The 9,692-nt window shown below is 32.6% G+C and overlaps 1 pseudogene; it reads left to right on the top strand.

Annotated features, from left to right (window-relative positions):
• Positions 1–2,234: 2,234 nt before the first annotated feature.
• On the top strand, positions 2,235–6,500 carry LOC133806585 (3-epi-6-deoxocathasterone 23-monooxygenase CYP90D1-like; annotated as a pseudogene).
• Positions 6,501–9,692: the final 3,192 nt, after the last annotated feature.

The following is a 9,692-nucleotide window of genomic DNA, read 5'->3' as shown; positions in this document are numbered from 1 at the left end:
GTTTGATTGTTTAACCTCTCTCAAAAGTACATGGTGCAGAGTTGTGATTGGTAATCGAAAGGATTGATGTCGATAAGGTGTCCAACAACCAATTCCCTCAACATAGCACGTTGTTCATTCGAAAGATTCGCCTTGATCACTTTTATAGGATTATAATCTTATGTGTACACAATCTTCCCACCAAGCCTATCCTCCGGTTTGAAATATAAATCCCAAACCTGTTTATAAAAAAAAAAAATCAAAAGCAACCAAAATATTTATTAACTCCAAAAAAATAAAAATATAACATAACAATAAGATATAAAAACATAACAACAAACTTGGTTGGTTACAATATATTATAAACATTTAAAAATAAACTAATTAGTTTAACTGACAAAATTTTTAAAAATAAACTAAAACTACTAAACTAGCACTAATATTTTTTAAAAATAAAACAAAAACAGGTTATTTAAATAAACATAATAATTTATAACAATGATATAAATCAGATAAACATTATACTAAACACACAAAAAATGTACAAAATGCAAAATAAGCTAAATGAAATATTTTAGACTAAAAACAATAGCACAAGATATAGTTTAATAACAAATAAACAACACACAAAAATATAAACCTAATGAAATAAACATTAACATATATTAAAAACTAAAATAACAGTAACTCAACATTAAGTATAGAAAACAAAACTACGTACCAAAAACCAACAAACCACTACACCAAATACCCATTTTCATAACATAATAATATAATAGTTCTGAAAAAGTATTATGGTATGTATATGTGGTAAAAGAAAAAAAAAAGGCGGTAATATTTTTTGGGAGCCCGCCTATATCATTAAAAGTTATATTTTTTTTGGCTTCTCTCTCATATGCTGTCCTTAGTCTCTTCCTCACTCTCTCAACCACGACTCCTTCAACTTAAACTCCAACTTCAATCCCAATTCACTCTCTTCTTCTCAGTCTCAACATCAACCCCTCCCTCCCGACTTCACCGCCAAGCAGCTTCTCGACAGCCTTCATCGCCAGAATGATGAGTCCTCCGTGCTTCGCATCTTCGACTGGGCCTCGAAACAGCCTAATTTCTCACCCACTACCTCCAATTACCAGGAGATTCTCATTCTCTCTCAATTCTTTCTCTCACATCAGATGAAAAAATTCCCTCATTCTCCCAATTCCCTCAGTCGCACTCTCTCACAACTCTCGTCTCTTTCTTCCTTGCTCTCACAGACCCCTTTCTCGTGCAGGTGTACTGACGAAGGCTTCTGGGGACTTGGCGATGCGGAGGCTCGACATGCTCAACAACGCATGGCTGGCGATGGGGATGTGGTGTGGTCGACGATGCGAGGCTGGAAACAGGGCTGGGTTTGAAGCTTAGAGCTAGGTTGAAGTTTGAGGGTTGGTTAATTTGTAGAGAAAGTGGTCGAGAAGAAAGGGAGAGAGGTAATTTGATATATGTATATATTAAATAGATTTATCTTTATTAAAATAAATGTTTAGAAGAAAGGGAGAGAGGTAATTTGATATATGATATATGTCTTGTTAACCTGGTTATTCTCTTTGTCACTTTCAATAATCTGTTAATTTTCACCCTTTGCTATGCTAATAATATTAATTCGACAACATGTAACATTAGAGCCGGAGAAAAGCTAATGCTGGTAGAGGTCTATGCATTGCAGAATATTGATACTAAGAGTCTAAGAAAATGAAGGGCAGGGAAATTGCTTGTTCCATTTAGTTTATTTGTTAATTGTTCAATCATTATTACGAAATAGATCTTAATGATTAGTGGGTTAAGGGTCCTTTATTTGAAGTATCGATATAACAACAGGAGGGAGAATAGTGTAATATATATATCAATGAAAGAGTGGTTATCCAAATAGAAAAATTAGAGAGTGATGTACATCTTGAGGAAAGTCTGAGAAATGGTGAGATGACATTAGGCGCCAAATTAGATTAGAGCTAGGCCAAATAGTTCCTAGGTCACATCACAAGTAGTTTAGTATTGGATCAGTATCTAAGCTACATAACCGTGAAGAATAAAATCCTTTTTGAAAGGTTTTTAACATGCCATAATTAGCATTTGATGTGGCATATTGAAATTTCGTATCTATATGCTTCTTAGATCAGTGCTGTGGAGGAAGAAATATCTAAAATACCAGACCATTCTACCATTGTTTTGCCTAATAACAACTATTGGGTTTCTTAAAGAGGCTCCAAATGTCAATATCCATGGCTTCAACGTCTACCATAAAAATCATTTAATTCTTGTAAGTTTGGGATTAGTTATTATTTTAATTTAAGTACATGGTTTAACAAGTGTGCTTGTTTTTTGGTTAGGTATGGCAAGGTGTTTAAGTCCCACATATTTGGAAGTCCAGCTATAGTTTCAACAGATGCAGAAGTGAGTAAATTTATTCTGCAAAGTGATGCAAAGTTTTTTGTGCCTTCTTACCCAAAATCTCTGACTGAGTTGATGGGAAAGTCTTCTATTTTGCTTATCAATGGAAGCTTGCAAAGGAGAATCCATGGACTGGTGGGTGGCTTCTTTAAATCTCCACAGCTCAAGGCTCAAATCACCAGAGACATGTACAAGTATGTCCAAGAATCTATGACAAATTGAAGCCATGACCGACCCATCTACATTCAGGATGAAACCAAAAATGTAAGCTCTCTTCCTCACACATCTTGCTCTTGGGGAATGAGTTGTGAGGATATTCTTTAATATTTGAAGTTTAGAAAGAAAAAATAAAAAATAAAGATTATTACTTGGTTCATCTGAGTTTAGTTTTTTTGGGAAGAGTTTGAAGTAGACACAGCAAAAAACAAAAGATGCCTTCTATCTTTAAAGTTTAAACCTTTGGCCTTTTTTGTGTGGTTAAGATATTTTTAGGGGGTGATTTATTTATATTCATAAATATTTATTTGTTTGGGGGGATAAAGAATCTGTCTGTGAAACAGTGAAAGTAATAATTATTGATTTTTGAAATATCCCATCTCTGGCTTCTACTTAGGTTTGAAAATGATTTGCTAAATAGAAAAGGTGAACTAGTTGTTATGGGGTTCAGAATAAGTTTGTTTGAATAATTGTCTGCCAAAACAGATTCACAATTATTATGTTCAATGGTGCTTTTTAAAAGTTAATAACACATATAAGACTAAACCCCCTTTTGGTCTCTCTCTCTCAGATTGCATTTCAAGTACTAGTTAAGGCATTGATTAATTTAGATCCTGGTGAGGAAACGGAGTCTCTAAGAAAACAATTTCAAGAATTCATTGCAGGCCTCATGTCATTACCAATAAACATTCCTGGAACTAGGCTTCACAGATCATTATAGGTAAGTTAGTTATTATTAATCTATTACTACTCACATCTTGCCTTATTTCATGATTACTAATTATGCTGGTACAAAATATTTTTCCTCTTCTCTTTTCAGGCAAAGAAAAAAATGGTTAAGCAGGTATAGAAAATTTTAGAAGCCAGGAAAAGTAGTAGTGGGATGATCACCAAAGAGGCTCCAAGAGATGTAATAGATGTTCTTCTAAATGACACAAGTAGTCAATTAACAGATGATCTAATAGCTGATAACATTATAGATATGATGATCCCAGGAGAGGATTCAGTTCCTGTTCTTTTGACTCTTGCAGTGAAATATCTCTCAGATTGTCCTGCTGCCCTACAACAGTTACTGGTATGAACCACTTAGTTTGTTGTTTCTCTTTATTGGATTGCTATAGAAATCAAATTATTATAATCATTCTACTTAGACTATTATTATATTTTTTTGAGTTTAACTATGTGTTCAACTCATTTTGTGTTTGCTGGTATGATTAAGAGGAACATGGTCTCTAAGTATTTTTTTTTGTATGTATGACAGGATAGAGCTCATTGTCCTTTCCACTTAAAAAATGGAGCTTGTCGGTTTGGTCAGCATTGTAGTAGAGTCCATTTCTACCCTGATAAATCTTGCACTTTGCTTATCAAGAATATGTATAGTGGACCTGGCATTGCTTGGGAGCAGGATGAGGGGCTTGAGGTCTGTTAGCGCTACTTTTTTTTATTCTCATATCTTGCTAATGGCTATGAAATTATTCTATTTTTCATGGCATAAAGATTAAACTTTTTTTTAATCTCATCTCACTTCGTATTGTTGTTTGACGAGAGAAAGCATTTATTAAGTTCCTGATAGTAATGGTTTGAGTGAGTCAATCCTTTTAACTTATACCCTCTTTGATTTTTTCTTTTCTTCACTCTGAATGCTAACATGTAGAACTTCTTTAGTTCCATACTATGTCTTGTCTGAAGCTTTTCTTCTATTGTTATGGGAATAGCATTAGTCATTGGTCTGGCTCTTAGAGGTTTCCTTGCACAAGTAGTGTTTCTTGGTGTATGAAATGAATATGGTAATTTTGTCACATTTACACATTATGTATTATTTTCTTTTTATAAATTTGTACAACAGCCTGTAGAGAAGTTACCACATATTTTTTCTCAAGAATCACTGTTTGGGAGGTAAGAATGATCAATTTATCTATTTTAGATATTTATTTATTGGTTAATGTCTCATTGGCCTTCTCAAAAATTGTTCAAGTGTCTAACTTTAAACTTAAAAAAATGATTTGATAGGTTTCCCTACTTCTTACCTTGCTTGTTCATATGAATGATCGCACTAGTGATAACTATTCTGTGCTTTTGGCTTCCGGTATGTTCGTGTGTCTATTTTACTATTTTTTGTCATTATAACACTTTAAAATCTCTAAAACTACTGCAACATGATAGTGTTCGAAACATCGATATGAAATTTAAGGGGCAATATGAACATAAGACTCAGTTTAGTTTTTCAATCTTATTCTTGATTGAAGACTATGTTCATCTGATATTCAACTTCCATGTCTAGTCTTTCCTGTAATGATCGACTCAAGATCATCTCATAAGCTAAATTATTATACTGATGTCACAGTTAAAGAATCACAAAGGAAATTCAAAGATTAGAAGATCCATACCTTTAGATCATTAAGCATGATTTTCTACTTACACATTTGTGGTTATGAAATATTGCTTGCTTATATTTGTGATAATTTCATAGAAAGATTCAGTAGCATAATACTGTAAACGGAAAAGGGAAGAATATGTTTGTTTGGATTATTTTCGTAAAAGACTCAGCTCATAATCGTACTTGCAATGAAGGTCCTAAAGATTAGGTACTCAATGTCATATTGGGATCTTTTAGCTCCAACTATAAGAGTGATATTGTTTGATCTGTATAGTTAAAAATTAACACTATAAAACATCTTAGTTTTAGTCATAACAAAATTTGTAACTAACAATGAAAAAAATGTGACTAAAAACGTGTCAATATATATTTGTTTTCATAAAAAATTATGTGCTAAAAGTATTAGTTGCAAAAGTTACAATTTTTTGTGACTAAATGTATCTTTAGTAGTCACAACAAAGTTTATTATTATAAATAATAAATTGTGATTAAACCTATATTAGTGACAATTTATGACTAAAGTTATTTTTTTAGTTACAAACAACTTTTTTTTGTGACTAACAAGTTGTGACAAAATGATAACTTTTCTGTAGAATAAGTACAATAGAGAACAAGAAATCCTCGTAAAGGAATGTCGAAAAGGTAAAAAAGTGTAGTAATGAGTAAAAGCTTGATGGTAATAATTTTCATAGGTGTTAGAATGTTGGAGAATCACACTAATCCTTGTCAATGGAGTTTCTCAGGCTTTAATCTGACTTGTACTAAAGGACTTTTTTTTTTCTACAGTGATAGTTGTTTCAGGCTCCATCTAAAGAAATGCATATTGAGTAAAAGTTGGTCCACCACATACTCAAAAGTAGTAATAATAAAAGAAATTAATTTGACATTCAATACTGTGTTTAGTATGATATCTTTCACGTTTGATATGTTTAATCTTTATTGATCAACATACCTAACTACTTGCATGTGGTCTCAGGAAACACTTCACTTTCATAATAAAGTTGATGAAGAAGAGAATGAGAAACTTTGTGATCGATTAGAGGTGAACACGAATGGATCTGATCTAAGTTCAAATTCGCAAAAATGTGAAGAAGACTGTCAAACTCCTCAACAAATTCTTTATAGGAACTGGCCCCTAATGTTATCTATTATTGTATTTTGTGTTTTCCAACTTCATGACATGGCTTATGCAGAGGTAGGCAAAACTTCTTCCACTAACTTCATTGAACATTTATTTTTAATCATCTCAATTTTTTTTTCGATTTCAATGAATTTTTTTTTTATATTGGTTCTAGATTTTTCCATTATGGGCTGTTAGTCCAAAGAAGTTTGGGGGATTAGGCTACTCAAGTTCTGATGTTGGTGAAGTTCTTTCAATTTCAGGTACTCATGACTAGAAAACATACATACACTCATCACTTACGTAATTGGTATTGGTATGCTTATCTGACTTTCTTTCATGACGTTCTAGGCATTGGTGTGCTTATCTTTCAGTTATTTGTGTACCCACCATTAGAGAGAAAGTGTGGGTTTTTACAGATGACTTGAATCAGAGTTGTATGTCTAGCATTTTTTTTTAATCTCTTTAAACATGTTCAACACACTTTTTCTATGGAATTTATTTAAATGTCTTAAGTATTGTTGAAATCCTTTCGACTTGAAATTTTTCTTGGTTTCTTGTGAAGGTTGTTACAATAACATTGCTATCAACTTACCCTTTTATGGCCAAGTTTTCTGGCCTCTCGCTCACTCTTTTGATTGATTGTGAATCTGTGATGAAGAATATAATATCTGTAAAGGTTAGTACCATATTTGTAAAGGTTAGTTTTCTTTGCAGTTGCATATTATAAACCAATCTTTAGAGCATGACATAGTATGTGCCTATACTGTGGTTGTCGGTGTTGTTGTCAGTGGATTTTGCAGTATATTTCATAGACCTTCTCTTGTGATTTTTAGTGGGTTTCATGCAATGCACTGGAGAAGAGCAACAGGTGTATCCTTTAGTTGGACTGTTAGGTTGTCAGTAGATTGACTGTAGCCATATAGCCTTGTTGTGCATTTTCACATTGTTTAATAATCTCCTTTACTTTGCTGAAATTTATTCCATATAAACTATTCTTTCACTGGGAAAAATGTGTCTTGCCTTAACATATCCCTGCATGTACTGGTTAATAGAAACAATTATGGTATTGGATTTATAATTATGTTTTTCTATATTTCTTTTATTATTGTTTATTTATTTTATCACATGTTCTCCATCTGCAACCCTTTTGTCTAATTACTTTCTATTTATGCTGCTGGGTGCTCCTTTTGTATAGTTCTTTATTCTGGCAATTAGATAGCCTCCATTATAGTTGCGTTTTAGATTTTTCTTTTTCTCTTATTGGTTGGATGTAGTGTATGTTGGGCAATTTTTTTTTACCCTTGTGGTTTTTCTGCTATTCTTTTCTTTTTTATTTCCTTCTTTCTTGCTTTGCTTATTTGTTAAATCAGAGATGCTAGGCATAATTGTAACTTTATTTTTCTGATATGAGAAAGAAAAACAAAATAAAAATCAATTCCATAGTTTGCTAACTAAATAAACAGAGTCATTTGGCTCTGTTTCTTTGCTGTTGGGAGCTGTTCTTTTAGTTTTGTTCAAGTTTCTATTGTAAGTTTATTAGGTATAGAGTTTCTTTTACTGTTGGAAGACTAGGTAAGGGTAGACTAGACTCGTTTTCCCATACAGCTGCTTGAAGAAGACTTGAGATTCAGTTAGGTCAATCACTTTGGGGACTTTCTAGTCCAACTTCTTTGTTTGAATTCCATGGAAGAAAAGCTGCATGTAGAAATGCAACTTTTCATTTCTTGAGAAGAAAAATCACGACCCACCTTTGATATTTGGTGTCTTGCTTGGTCCCACCTTATGGTGCTTCAAGCAAGGCCTTTCTTTTGCTGTGAGTATGTTATGTTATGATGGATAATTTTGATTAATAAAATTTGAGTGTTGTATTGCGTGATTTTACTTCTCATTATATAGTTTCTCTAGAATAAAATTTGAGGGTAATTTTTGTGCTTTCTCTAGAATATAAAAAGCTTTAGCGACGTTTCTTCTTATTTATTGCAAAAAATTTGAAACCATAAGGACTGCTGGACTAGTACCCACTACCCACAACATCTTTTACTAGTAATAGTTGATTTGATTGATATTGGTGATAGTTTGTTTCTTCATGCTCTTCATATCTAATAGCTATGTATAAATTTATCATCAATCCAGCTTGCATTGTAATGACCGGGGATTGAGAATTTCCATTAGAAATCTTGTTAGTTGCTATTGTTGGGTTTCTTTGTTATTTTGTGTTTTTTGCTGTATCCTATCCCCTGTTTGCTATTGTTTTATACTTGCAATGAATTAGGCTGGACCTTTCTTATGTTCATAAAATATTATAGTTTCCCTCTTGAAATGAATTACCACATAGTATTATGAAAGCATCTCTTCCTGGCAGAATTTTGATGAGGTTTCCTTTTTTATAATGTCATATTCCCATATATGAACTTAAAACATGACAATTTCCAAAGTTTTTGTTTGATGCTTGAATGCGTTGAGAATGATGACCGACTTATCAAACACATTTTCATTTTTTTTTTAGTTTTTTTTTTGTCTCTTTTCTGGAATACCTTAGCCTTTTATAAATGTAGTCTTATTTTAATAAAATTCACATTCCTTATTTATAATGTGTTGGGAGTTGTAATTAATTGGTTGTTTGGTCGAAAATGATTACTGGACAGAATTCCAGTTAGTTGACCTGAAAAGTCTGTCACAGTAAAGTCTTCGTGTCAACATGAATTTTTTGAAGAAGCAAGTTCTTATGTACAGTGACTTTTGGGCCTAATGTTAGCTTAGCTAGTAGAATGGGCGGGAAAACTCATATTCAAGACTCAAGGGTTGATCATGAATATAGAGGACCAAAAATAAACTTGGAGAAGGGATAAAGAAAATATTTTGATGTTGTCATTTTCTTTATGTATGTGTGTGTGTATATAATCATTATTGATGCTTAAAGCAGTGGTATTTCATGTACTATATTTGAATTCAATGCTAAATATATATTTGAAGAAGTGAATTCAAACTGAATGATTGTCCAGTTCGAATTGTGTTTTTTACTTCTTGAGAAAACATAGTTTTCTGCACTGATGGAATTAGTTTGTTTTATATATTTTTACAATTCATGGGTTTTCTTAAATGGTAGTGTTTCTGTAACTGCATATCCACTCAAAATTAAGTTGTGGGAGTTTGTTACAGTCTGGAAAAAGGGTTATGTGTAATACTAGCGTGATTTTTCACAAGTGGTAGCATAAATAGTGATAATGAAGAGAAATAGAACTAATAGTGGGACCTACCATAATTATATTTTTTTTAAATGATTATAAGTTGCTAGCAGTAAGATGACAAGTGGATCATGTTGTTTGCTCTATGCCTTCTGAGTATGTGATTTTGTTTGTTTGCTCCCAGATATATGTTTCAACGAATCCTCGTGGTGCTGAATTACTTCCTCCAGGGATTATTGTGTAAGAATCAGATTTATATCTTTGTAGACTGTGGGGCGAACCCAGCGAGGTATGGTATAAATTAGTTGTAGTAAGTAGCAGTGGTAGTTCTTATTATTATTACTGATGTTAATTCGGTTGGCCTGAAGCCTTTCCATCCTTAATTTCT

Source organism: Humulus lupulus, chromosome X, assembly GCF_963169125.1.
Source record: "Humulus lupulus chromosome X, drHumLupu1.1, whole genome shotgun sequence".
NCBI classification, from domain to species: Eukaryota; Viridiplantae; Streptophyta; class Magnoliopsida; order Rosales; family Cannabaceae; genus Humulus; species Humulus lupulus.
Note: the sequence above shows the minus strand (reverse complement) of the source record. Positions and strands in the feature narration are given on the sequence as shown.